This window comes from Camelina sativa, chromosome 13, assembly GCF_000633955.1.
Source record: "Camelina sativa cultivar DH55 chromosome 13, Cs, whole genome shotgun sequence".
In the NCBI taxonomy this organism is placed as follows: Eukaryota; Viridiplantae; Streptophyta; class Magnoliopsida; order Brassicales; family Brassicaceae; genus Camelina; species Camelina sativa.
In genome coordinates, this window is record NC_025697.1 from 23,339,340 (window position 1) to 23,350,578 (window position 11,239).

Genomic DNA, 11,239 nt, shown 5'->3' on the forward strand with positions numbered 1-11,239 from the left:
TCCCCAAAGATAATTAGGAACATCCATGTGTTTTAAAATGCTTCTCGTCATTTCAAGCAAGGTTATGTTTCTTCTTTCTACAACACTGTTCTGTTGTGGCGAGTAGGGAGCAATCAAGTGTCTTTGGATCTCAGATTCTTCACAAAATCGTATGAACTTAAAGGATACAAACTCACCTCCCCTGTCTGTTCGAAACACCTTGATTTTTGTTCCAATTTCTTTCTCAGCGCGGGCTTTAAAACGTTTGAATGCATCAGATGCGTCACTCTTATCTTTCAAAAGTAGTGACCACATGTACCGAGAGTGATCATCAATGAGCACAAATATATACTTATTCTGTGCAGCTGTGGCAGGTGTAATCGGACCGCAAAGATCTCCATGGATCAAGTTAAGAGGTTTTTCAGCTCTAAAACTGGTTGCCTTGGGAAACATCTTTCTCGTCTGCTTCCCAAGCAAACAAGATGCACACGTCTCCTTAACAAAACTCATGTTTGGCATTCCAATGACTAGTTCTCTCTTCACCATCGATTCTAATGTCCTGAGATTGACACGACCTAGTCTCTTATGCCACCTTGTAGAGGTATCAGTTACCTTAATTTGCAGGCAGTTACTTTCAGCTTCCATACGGACCTTATAAAGTCTGTTTTGATATATGTTTGCCTTTACTAGGAGCTTCCCATCGCGATCATGCAGTGTTAGATAATTGTCCTTCATCCTAACTTCACACCCTATCTCCGTAGCTTGTCCAAGACTGAGAATATTACTCTTGAGATCAGGTATCCAGTAGACTTGAGCCAGAATTTTCAGATCACCCAACTTGGTGATAAAAAGAACAGAACCTCTCCCTTTTATATCGACTCTTGAGTCGTCACCAAACCTCACCTTCCCCGTGACTGTCTCATCAAGTTTGGTAAAGTAGTTCGGTTTCCAGTCATGTGAATACTGGCTCCGTTATCCAGATACCACACATTATCTCCCTCCGTTTTGGCTTCGTAATCACGTGGCTTGATCTTCTTCTCATTGAGAAGCACCACCTCATGCATTAGCAGCTCCTCTGCATCTTGAGTATCAGATTCAGCACCATCTTGAATTTCTTGAAGTTTAAGTAACCTGTACGGACAATTTGAGGCATAGTGACCATTCTTGTCACATCGGTAACAAACAATCTGCGACTTGTCTCTGTTTTGGTAATTGTTGCAACCTCGTCCTCTTCCTCGACCTGAGAACCGTCCACCTCTAGCACCCTTTCCACGTCCTTGGTCATAACCCTCTTGATAATTGTTGGCATACATAATTTTCGTTTGATCATCTTCTTGATCTTCCTCATCACGAATCCTCTCCTCGTATGTCTTTAGTCGACCGACTATGTCCACAAAACTTGTCTTGTTAAGATCAAGAACTTGTTCCAAGGCTGCTATAATATGAATGTACTTCTTCCTTGGTAAGCTATTGAGGAATTTTTTAACCAGTTAGACTCTTCAATGGATACGCCCAAAGCACTCATTTTTGATGCAAGCTCTGACAACCTTCCCACGAAATCATCGATCGTGTCTGTAGTCTTCATCTTCATTCTCTCGAAATCCGACATCAGTGTTTGCAGCCTCTCCTCTTTTACTCTTTTAGCTCCAACGTATCATGACTTGATCGCATCCCAAACCTCCTTAGGAGTAACAAGATTTCCAACTTGTAAAATCAGATTTTCCGGAATAGATTGGAACAGGAGAGCTTTGGCTAGGTCAATCTTATCGGCCTCTGCTTCCCCTGTTTTGATTGTTTCCCAGACTTTGTTCACTTGCAGCACTATCGTCATCTTCATGGCCCACACTGTATAGTTGGTTGTGGTAAGCATTGGACATTGAAGGGATGAAGTACCGATTTCCTTAGGTATGGATGTCATAGCAACAATTTCACCCATATCTCTTAAACCGATTTGCTTAGTCACGAACAAGAAAGAAAAAGAAAAGTTGTGTGTAGAGATTCAATATAAGCTCTAATACCAAATATTGAATCAAACACAAACACAAGAATAACGAATAACTCTCGTTTATTACTTTAGAAACTTCTCAAAACTAAAGCAATCTTAATCTCTCTAATCTCTCATAAGTTGTGCTACACCTCAGCACCTCCTCATATATAAACTTTATTTACATAACACTTTTGGAAAACTAACTTTAGATATCTCCTAAAGAAAGTAAAACTAACAATTTGATATGTATATTTAGATCCTCCTAAATATACTTAGCTTGGTCTCCAAGCTACTTCAAGCTTACAACAACAAAAACCCGTGAGAGCTGTTCTTCTTATCCACAGCCTCAGAAGTATCTCCGTTCTGTGTTAATTCAGATCTGCATAATGTTTTACATCAAGATAAGCGGCCAGCATAATATATGAAGATAAACACTGAAAGCAATGACAGGGAGCATGAACCTTACTTCAATTTTGATTGGCACTGCTTAATACCTTCTTCTATTGCCGCAAAATTCTTAGTGATCACAGACCATTGGTTAGTAGACAAATGTACTCCTGATAAAGAAGAAACATGAAAGCTTTTTCAGCACAACAGTTGCAGCATGAAGTCATTAAAGTAATACTGTAAGTCAAGGATATTATTGGCAGAGGAACCAAATGTTTAGCATAACCCCATTAGAGAACCATAAAATAAATGAGCAAAAGAAACTTCCAGCAGTGGAAACACTAACAACAAAAATCAAAACAGAAGCATAAACTAGAACGAACAATGGCTTCCTGAAACCAATCAAAAAAAATACTTATAGCATTCAGAGTCAAGATAAGAAACCAAGTGTGTTTCAAATTACCTCTAAAAGCCTTCCCATGTTCTTGAGAACCAATAGATAGAAAAGCTTGGCCTCTGTACTTTTGCACCGTCGCATTTCGCTTCTCCGGTAACTACAGTTAAAGACCCAACAATGATCATATAATGTCTACTCTATACAGATACAGTGGTGTCAAACCTATAGAAGAACAATTTCAATAGGTAAAGTCGCAACCTTACAAGTAAAGCGTTCATCTTCAACACCAACGGAAGCGGCAACACTCTCATTCTGCGCCGGAGCCACCGTTGCCTCTACGAGGGCTTTACCGGGAGTGGATAACAAAAAGGCCTCCATGACATCTCTGACTATCTTCTTGTGAATGGTCCCGGATAAGTCGAAACCGAGTTTAGCAGAAGCGTCGATCCGGAGTTTGAACTCAGTCATTTGGTTTAGCCAAGAAAGACAACAAGAATGGTTCTGCACCTTGTTGGGATACTTCTTAATATATTTTTTTATTTTTCAATGAATCTTGGGTTAGCCATCTATATTAGCTTTATATGTTGATCTATTTCTTTGAATTGTAACTCTTTTTTTTTTTTAAACATCTGATGAACTTTGATTACCAAAAGGAGTGGTCCTCATTGAGGACATTTACAAGAAAAGTAGGAATGTAACTCTTATGTTTCCTTGTTTTCCTGCAATCTTTTAATCCCTGTACAACAGTGATCTCTGCCACACGTCCATTGCCAATTTTCACAGCTGTCCGAACCCAGACTGTTCATGCGATGTATGTCTTTCTTGCTGCAAGGAACTAAGAGAGCGCTTCCACGATCCAGAGAGAGATGGAAAGAAAAATGCACAAGGGACGGGATATGAATGAGGAACTCAAGCAAGTCAAGGAAAAGATTCGAAGTCCTATGTACCTTTGAATTTCTCTAATTGGAAGCACAACTCAGACAGTAGTATTCCATGCCCTCCAAGAGAGTATGGTGGTTGTGGTGCTTCAACACTGGAGTTGACTCGCTTATGCAAAACTGAAAGGGTTAAAAAAATGATAACAGTTGCAGAGGAAGTTACTCTGCAGTTTCGGCCACCAGATGTGAATATTTCTCATGAATGCTCCTCATGCACTATCAATGCTGATTCTATTAGGAGGCAGGCGGCGTCTAGGAAGAATGCTCAGGATAACTTCTTATACTCACCAAATGCTGTTGATCTGGCTGAAGAGGATACTGCTCATTTTCAGTCGCATTGGATGAGAGGAGAACCTGTGATAGTCAGAAATGTTCTCGAAAAGACATCTGGATTGAGTTGGGAACCAATGGTTATGTGGAGGGCTTGTCGGGACATGAATTCAAAGGTTGACTGTAAAGAAGAGACGAAAAGAGTGAAAGCTTTGGATTGCTTGGACTGGTATGAGGTCAGTCAAAATTCCATTCTATGTGTTTTAATACTGTAATTGGTTCTTAAGAAGTATACACATTACCATCCCTTTCTCTTGTAGGTTGAAACTGATATTCATCAGTTCTTTAAAGGCTACTTAAAAGGCCGCATGCATCCGAATGGTTGGCCAAAAATGTTGAAATTGAAAGATTGGCCTCCCTCAACTTTATTTGAAAAGCGCCTTCCAAGGCATAATGCTGACTTTATTGCTGCATTGCCTTTCTTTGATTACACTGATCCTAAGTCTGGTATCCTAAATCTCGAACAAGACTTCCAGAAATATCCTGGAAGCCATATCTTGGACCCAAGACAGACATTGCATACGGTTTCCATGAAGAGCTTGATGGAGGAGATTCTGTGACAAAGCTACATTGTGATATATCTGACACGGTATCTACACCAATTCTTTTTCATACTTTAATTCTTCTTCAGAGACATAAATCTAGCTAAATCATAAAATTGTACCTTCTGAGGTGTTCTTACTCTTATTAAAAGAGTATCATACTGAAACTGAGCTGTCTACTCTTTCCCTTTTACTTTTGCGATTAAGTAAATGTTCTATGAACTTCAATTAGGTAAATGTGCTGACACATACAACTAAAGTTGAAATACCTCCCCATAGACACCAAAACATAGAAGAACTACTACAGAGAAGATATGCAGAAACCGAATTACATAAACGATGTGGTGATCAAGGGACAGGGGCCAGTGATCTTGAAAACAAGTCACTGAAAGAACTAAATGAAGAAAAAAAAGGGTTTAAAGGACAAGGCAGCTGATGGAGAGCAATCAAATAGCAGTTCGAGACTTTTGGGCTCACACGAAGTTGATAAAATATTTGTTTCGAATGGTATAGCAAGAAGCTCCCTCCCATTTTTATATATTTTAGACAGATTACTGAAGATTCGCCTAATTTTCAGGTGATTGTACTACCAACGAAAGAGCTGATACTATGGAAGGCTCTTCTAGTTTATATTCTTGCACTCCTGCTATGGATTCAGGTAATGATCCACAGGCGCATGTGGGTTTAATTCCTCCGAAGAATGTGTCACTGACAAACGAATCGATCGCTAACAAGAATCATAATGACAATGACATATGTTTGAAGACTGAGAGATTATCTCCAACATACCAAAGAGAAGATGATCACTCCGTGGAAAATGGACTAATGATGCCAACACTTCCTTCCATTGCCGACTTAGAATCATTATGACATCTGTTTGAAGAGAGAGAGATTATCTCCAAACTACCAAAGAGAAGATGATTCCTCTGTGGAGAGTACTGGACTAATGATGCCAAACCTTCCTTCAACTCCTCCGTGGGAGGATACAGAGGAGAATCTCCCACAACCTGTTTTGTGTACAAGTGAAAAACCTATACATGAGAGGTTAAAGGATGGGCATGGTGGTGCTGTTTGGGATATCTTTCGTAGAGAGGATGTTCCAAAACTTATTCAGTATCTAAAAAGGCACACGCATGAGTTTCGTCACTTCGATAACCAACCTGTGAATACTGTATGTATCATCACATACATCTCTTGTGAATGATTCGTATTGATACGGTCACTAATGCATGCAATCTGAAAAAATTTCTTCTGTATTTATTTCAGGTAGATCACCCAATCCATGACCAGACTATGTTCTTGAGTGAATGTCAGAAGAAACAGCTGAAGGAGGAATACGGTAAGATTTCGGTCTGCACTGTGCAGTTTTACAAGTCTAAATGGCAAACGGTTGATGTATATTTATTCATATGCAGAAATAGAGCCATGGACCTTTGAGCAACACCTCGGCGAAGCTGTTTTCATACCTGCAGGTTGTCCTTACCAAGTGAGGAATAGACAGGCAAGAAATTGCATAATTTATTGTTTCATCCGCATTCTTTATATATGCACTTTGTAAACAAAAAGCAAACTGTTTTTTCAGTCTTGCATAAAGGTGGCACTAGGTTTTGTGGCTCCTGAGAGCGTAGAAGAATGCCTTGGGCTAGCACAAGAGTTCCGGAGATTACCAAATGACCACAGATTCAAGGAAGATAAATTAGAGGTACTTTTGATATTTTATTATGACTCTGAATATTATGAATAACATGAGAACGTCTAGAATATAAAAGCCAAAGAAAGGTCTAGTATGAGCTTATTGTTTGTTGATTTCCTTTTACTTCTCTTGTCACTGCATTGCAGCTTAAGAGAATGGTGCTACATGCTGTGAGCTCAGCCATACAAGAAGCAAATGATCTACTGGAAAACTTTACAGCTCAGTGATGCTAACAGAAGAAAAGGTCAAACTTACCAATGCTTGTGAAACCCCAAAAACCAGTCTGTAACGGGGATAAATTGTTTTTTGACTGCTATAATGAAATCTAGAAGGCGATGTTAAAAAGTAAATTTCTAAACTAAGGTTTCGTGAAACCAAATCAAAAAGTACTCGAAATCAAAACCGAAACACCACCAAGTATGTTCAAATATCACCACATCACTTTTCTTGACATCAAAGACACACAAAACTTGTATGCCCCTTCACAAGAGACAACATATAGTTTAGTAAGTCATATACAGAATTAGACATTGACATATAAGTTAGTTATATAAGGAAAAAGGTCAAGAAAAAAAAAAAGAAAAAAGTGGCCAAGACCCAAAGCCCATTAGAGAGAGTGTTGAAACCAAATCTTTTTTACTAACTGTTTTTCAAAAGAATTGATTAAATCAAATCTGGTAAGAAAACGAAAAAAAATTAAGTAAAGAAAAGTCAAAATTTCAAAAAAAGTAAGGAATTGTTCCATTTACCAAGGAAAAAAAAAAGTAATTAATAAACGCGTACGGAGCACGAAGTAGCAGCAGCCATCAGATCCGAAATTTAAAAGCCATACTAACCTTTGGATTGCTGCCACGTCACTCTCCTCTTTTTTTATTTTTATTATTTTTTTAACCTTTTGATGATGATGATACTCCCAATGATGGCGATCGATTCGATAGAGATAGCTCAGTGAAATAAAACGTATACTCCGGTGGTGCATCGCTTCTTTGCCGCGCCGATGGAGGATAGGAATGGGAAGCGAATCAGATCAGGAGACTCCGACGAGTTAGTCGATGACGGGAGATCTGAAAACGTTCGTAAGGAGAGGAAGAAAGAGAAAGATGTTGCTGTGAGCGAAGGTCCCCCTATCGGGAGAGGGAGAGGAAGAGGAAGAGGAAGAGGAAGGGGAAGGGGAAGGGGAAGGGGAAGAAGAAAATTAGATGACGGAGAGGTTTCAAATCGATCTACATCTACTCCGGATAAGGTTACTTACTTTCTTTGTACTGTTTACAGTGTTTGCTTGGATTTGGGATTTGAAAGACGAAAACGTAATTGAGAACATGTTTTTGAAATAGACACAGGATGTGGTTAAGTCTGATGGAACGAGAAAGCATGTGGGTTTGACGTGTCATCATTGTAAGAACTTGACGAGTGAGGCTGATCTTATCTTCTGTTCAAAGTGTAACAAGAAGTACTGCTATGACTGCATCAAGAGATGGTAACTCCTTATTACTATTCTAATCCAGTCCGGAGAGTTTTTGATTTCAAACTATATTGAATCTTGAAAATCTGAATAATAGGTATTCAGAAAGAACTGCTGAGGATGTTAGAGCTGCTTGTCCATTCTGTATGAAGAATTGCAATTGCAGAGCTTGTTTGCGCTTGCCTTTGGTTGTCAAGGTTAATAACTGTTTTCTTGTGAAATCTACTTAGATGTTATGTCTCCTTCATTTTGGATTTTTATTTTATTTTTTACTGAATCTCAGCCACGAAGTGAAAAAGATACAAGTGTCAAGTTCAGACAGTTGCAGTACCTATTATTTAAAGTTCTCCCAGTTCTTAAGGATGTTTATACGGAGCAGAACCGTGAACTAGAGATTGAGACAACAATTAGAGGTATGTCTTCTTCACTTGTGCTATCCTCTCTCATTTGTTTCCTGTTTCTATTTTCCACTCACTCACGGACCTGTTTCATTCTAGGAACCCCTGTTACAGAATCTAATATTACTAGGTGCAAACTTGACCTAAGTGAACGCATTTACTGGTAAATTTTCAAATCCTCGGGGGCCTCCTTTGCTTCTTTTTCCTTACTTCTTGGCTGGTTTTTCATCTAGAGGATAAACCAATGTTTCTTGTAGTGTTTATCATCACCGTAGGGAGAGCAATATCTCATGTAGTGTTTATCATCACCAGTTTCATGAGATGTGTGATCGCAATAGAATTGTTAAACGATAAAAGGAGAAATTTAAGGGACTAATCACGGTTGTTTGATTGGTAGGTGACTGATGAGATTATGATCTTAATCATCTTATCAAGTAGTTTTTTCTGTTTTTGTATTGTCATTTGATTATAAATAATCTTCACATGTGAAGAAGATGTGAGAATGTGACCGAGTAAATCTTTGGGGACAAGGGTTCTACGCCTTGCTGGGATACTTTCGGGTATCTTTGGGGATAGAGTAAATCTCTTGTGGAGTAACTTTCGATAGTTGATATGAGATTGGTGTGTCTGAAGGAGTCCAATATGGTTTTCAAGAAGTTTCGATCAAGGGTATTTTAAGCATATGGAGGGTCCGCCATCCTAAAGGATCTGAACCCATTGGATGAATAACAAGGGCAGAGTATTTTACTGATCCAAAACACACCAGACCATGTGATGTTTTTGGTGTCTTTTAAGCATATGGAGGGTCTGCCCTCCATCCGTCCCAATAACAAAGCTTCAGACTTTTTTAATAAAGTCAGGCAGAAGAAGTTGGTACCAAATATACCTACAAAAGATTACCTCCAGAGGAAGGTTCATTGCTCCTACTTCAAGATGCCAATCTCATACCTCTGTTTCTGCGGACAAAGCTATTATTGAGTGGGCAGCACTGATAGCAATCAAAATTTTAAATTAATGGAACAATTCAGAGGAATGATTTGGGGTAGATTCACTTGATTTGTAGGTGGTTAATAAGATTATGACCTTTCTACATTTCTCCTTTTTTCTGTACTTTCATTTGAAGGCAAAAAATCTTCACATGTGAATCAGTGGGCACAGAGGTGTTTTCATCCTTATTACTCTCATATGCCCGAGGAAGATTAGGGTTGTTAGAATACATTTGGGTATCATTAGTTCTTTTTATATCAGAGCGAGTGAAGACGTTGCATATTAAATAAACATGACAAAGTTTTAATTAGCCATTTATAGAAACACATTTGTAAATCGGTTTCTTTGAACTGTAACTTCTCTGTTTCCTTATTTGCTTACAACTTCTTTCCTTTGTTGCTTACAACCTCTTTATCCCTGTACGTCAGTGATCTCTGCCGCACATCCATTGCAAATTTTCACAGAAGCTGCCCGAACCCAAAATGTTCATGTGATATATGTCTTTCTTGCTGTAAGGAACTAAGAGAGGGATTCTATAATCAAGAGAGAAAAAATACAGAATATGAATTTGGAATCCCACTGGATTTCTCTAACTGGAAGCTTAATTCAGACGGAAGCATTCCATGCCCTCCGGAAGAATGTGGTGGTTGTGGTACTTCAACACTTGAGTTGAAACGCTTATGCAAAACTGATTGGGTTAAAAAAATGATAACAGATGCAGAGGAAGTTACTCTGCAGTTTAGGCCACCAGATGTGAATATTTCTCATGAATGTTCCTCATGCACTATCAATGCTGATTCTGTTAGAAGGCAGGCGGCGTCTAGGAAGAATGCTCATGATAACTTCTTATACTCACCAAATGCTGTTGATCTGGCTGAAGAGGATATTGCTCATTTTCAGTCGCATTGGATGAGAGCAGAACCTGTGATAGTCAGAAATGTTCTTGAGAAGACATCTGGACTAAGTTTGGAACCAATGGTTATGTGGAGGGCTTGTAGGGAAATAGATCCAAAGGTTGAATGTAAAGAAGAGGCAAAAAGCGTGAGAGCTTTGGATTGCTTGGACTGGTGTGAGGTCAGTCAAACCCTTTCTATGTGCTTCTTGATGTATTAGTCTTTTAAGAAGTATATGCTCATTACCATCACTTTCTCTTGTAGGTTGAAATAAATATACACCAGTTTTTTGATGGCTACTTAAAAGGCCGAATGCATAAGAATGGTTGGCCAGAAATGTTGAAATTAAAGGATTGGCCTCCATCAACTTTATTTGAAAAGCGCCTTCCAAGACACAATGCTGAGTTTATTGCTGCATTGCCCTTCTTTGATTACACTGACCCAAAGTCTGGTATCCTAAATCTCGCAACAAGACTTCCAGAAAAATCCTTGAAGCCAGATCTTGGACCCAAGACCTACATTGCTTATGGTTTCCCTGATGAGCTTGGTAGAGGAGATTCTGTGACAAAGCTACATTGTGATATTTCTGACGCGGTATGTGCACCAATCTTTTATCATACTTTCTTAATTATTCTTGAAAATAAACCATGAAATTGTACTTTCTGAGGTGATCAAACTCTGATTATTTTACTGAAACTGAGCTGTCCACTCTTTCCCTTTTACTTGTGAGATTATTTCTTCTATGAACTTGAATTAGGTCAACGTGCTAACACACACAGCTAAAGTGGGAATACGTCCTCATATATACCGAAACATCAAAGTACAGCAGGAAAAATATGCTAAAACCAAGTTACATAAACAACACGGTGGTCAAGGGACAGAAGCTACCGAACTTGAAAACCAGTCACTGAAAGAAGTGGATGAAGCTAAGCAGGGTTTTAAGGACAAGGCAGCTAAAGATGAACAATCAAGCAGTAGTTCAAGACCGCCGGGCTCAGAAGGAGTTGATAAAATACTTGTTTCAAATGGTACTGTATGAAGCTCCCTCCATTTTTGTATAATAGACACATTACTGAAGATGGCCTAATTTTCAGGTGATTGTACTACCAACGAAAGAGCTGATCCAATGGAAGAGTCTTTTGGTCTCCATTCTTGCACTACTGCGATGGAGTCAGGTAATAATCTGAAGACGCATGCGGGTTTAATCCCCCAGGATAATGTAACGCTGACAATCGAATCAATTTCT

General features: G+C 38.9%; 1 pseudogene; it reads left to right on the forward strand.

The window, feature by feature from the left end:
- On the forward strand, window positions 3,383-6,915 carry LOC104738540 (annotated as a pseudogene).